We start from the raw sequence: 2,810 nt of genomic DNA, 5'->3' as shown, positions 1-2,810 counted from the left end.
CGTCTTCTTCTTCTTCTTCTTCTTCTTCTTCTTCTTCTTCTTCTTCTTCTTCTTCTTCTTCTTCTTCTTCTATGCGATGAATGCAGTGGTGTTTCAGAGACACTGACTCCCTGTAAAAGTCACATTATCTTCATGTTCTTTTCTTTCACTGCATAAGCGAAACGTCTTGTTCCTAAAGAACCTTGAGGATGCTTTGAGGGCTCAAATGATCATGTAGATGCTACTTCTGGCTTTTTTCTCCATTGTATCTGTCTGTCTGCTTGTCTTGCTTTTCAGCACAAAGCGACCATTATTGTGTTGATGCTCTTTTCGTTTCTTAAACGAACAAAGTAAAACCAAAAGAAGGAAAAACCAAAAGAATGAAAAACAAAATAACCCCCAACTGTTCCCCAGGCTGGCTCGGCAAGTTCTTCCTCTCCTTCTCTGTACGGAGCAATGGCGCCAAACTTCTGTCTCTGAAGACAGGCTCTGGGACGATCACGTGCGTCAACGGCATCCGGTTCTACAGCATGAGCTGGGTGGTGCTAGGTCACGCCTTCAGCATGGCCAACCAGGGGAAAAGTGAGTGAACCTCCCGTCATCTCATGGCATAGCGCAGACAGATTCAGGTCAAGGTCAACTGCACCCCCCACCCCCTCCCCCTCTCATTTTTAAGATAAATAAATTCAACTCGCCTTTCTTGCTTGACATCACGGAAGCATGTACTCATAAATCCAGTCATTGTCAGCTTCTTTGCCGTTCAAAAAGAGCAAGTAAGTTTTATATATTGGGTCATTAAATTTGTAATTTTGTCTTCCACCCCACATTTACCTCAAAAGCAAACATTTTATACATGAAAAAAAAGCAAAGAATACATGAACTGATATATAGATATATGAAAACACAGTCAGCCTTTGCCCCCGACCATGTGCACAAATGTCCCCAGCCAACTACGCGGAGTACCAGGTTACCTCCTCCCACACATGGACCTTCCAGGCCATTCTCAACGCTCTTGTCTCCGTGGACTCCTTCTTCGTTCTCAGGTTGGACATTTTACAGATTGATATTTTTTTTTATATGCACGTGTATAATACATTTTACATATAACACGTGTATGATATATTTTACACATTTGAAAATTTGACACAGTGCCAGCTTATCCAAATGCATCATAAGAGGCTTGTCGTTTGTTGTTTTTTTGGGGGGTTTTTTGGGGGGGGGGCATTTCTTTTTCTAAATATAATTGAGGGTATGAGTATTTATACCAGCTGAGGTGGGGGGGGAGGTGGAGAGAAAATACATTTCCAACACTAATTTACTTTCTGAAACAATTCAACTTCAAGCCACATCCAAAATACTTTCGAAACAAAATAACAGTAACTCTATTACCGTAATATAGGTCCTATCTTCCCATTTCTATCTTGCAAAGTAGAACATCGTACAACTGTTTGGTATTTTAGAAACTTAATGACCTGTGTAAATGTTCAAAACAAGTACCATCATTATGGCAAAAAGTGATATTTTTGCCTTGAACAACACCCTCATTTTGTTTGGCATTGAAGCATCGAGTGTCACTATACTAACTTTACTTTACTTTTTAAATTTTGTCTGTACCCCAAGGACCCATAATCGTGAGATTGTGAGTTCGAGTGTTCGATCCTCAGCTAGGTCCGACGTTGTGTCCTTGGGAAAGGCGCTTTGCACGACGTTCACATTTGGCTCGGTTCTTTCGGGGATGGACGTTAAACTCGAAGACCCCACCTCTCAATTTGAATGACCTAAAAGTGTTGATAGAGGCTTAAGACCTAGACCATTTCACCACTTTTCTGTCTTCTCATACCACGATGGGTTGATGGGAGATACAGTTGTTAGACATGGGCCAAGTGTGTCGTTGTTGGACCGCCATGTTGTTCCTTTGGAGCGTCTTCTTTGACTCCGTCCATCCATTTTCTTCTTCGCCTTCCTTTTGATGCACTTTGTTGAGGGCCCAGGTTTTGCTCTGAAAGCAGAGAGTTGGTATAGAGATTGATTTGACTGCTTGGTTCTTTGTCTCCATGAGGATGTTTTGATGGGAGAGGATGGGGAAGCTGGGTTGTTTATTATGGCCGCTTTTCCCCTATGTGCTCTAGGTTCAATGTCTCTATCCATGTATCCGTCTGACGTGAACATGCTCCCAAGACATATTCGACTGTCTGTACTTTTTTCATCAGTGTATTGTTGACCTGTGGTAAGAGGCAAGAAAAAACGGATTTTTTCCCATACTGGGCATGTTTATCACCACCATTTCCTCATAAAGTCAATATTTCTATTTTTTTTATCGGCCGTTTTCTCAAAAACGCAATTTTTCTCTACACTTTTTTTGAATAACTCCAGCTTTTTTCATCCAGTCTTCATGAAATTTTCTCAGGAAAAAAAAAATGTAATGTACTAAAAAATTGTCTGTTGAAGTTTTGAAATATGGAATAGATGTTGTTGGTGGTGTCTGGAGTGTGGATTTTCACGGATTTTGGCAAACTTGAATACTACCTCAGGAAAAAATTCATAAAACATTTTCTAATTCGTTTAAGAAAAAAACAACAGAAAATGTTTAGATCTAATTTTTGCTAACATACGTACAAATAAAAAAAACCAATCAATTTCCATGAACGATTAGTGCGGTATTCATTACGTAAGACATGTCAACAAAATTAAATATGGCCACCGTATCTATGGAAACGAAACGTTTTTCTCAGAATTGATATGCGGATTTTAAGACTCCTTACTATGCTGGTTATATTTATGTGATATAGGATCAATTTTGGTCCACTAATAAGCGAGATACCCTTCAGGTG

This window comes from Aplysia californica, unplaced genomic scaffold (genome assembly GCF_000002075.1).
Source record: "Aplysia californica isolate F4 #8 unplaced genomic scaffold, AplCal3.0 scaffold01165, whole genome shotgun sequence".
Taxonomy (NCBI): domain Eukaryota; kingdom Metazoa; phylum Mollusca; class Gastropoda; order Aplysiida; family Aplysiidae; genus Aplysia; species Aplysia californica.
Note: the sequence above shows the minus strand (reverse complement) of the source record.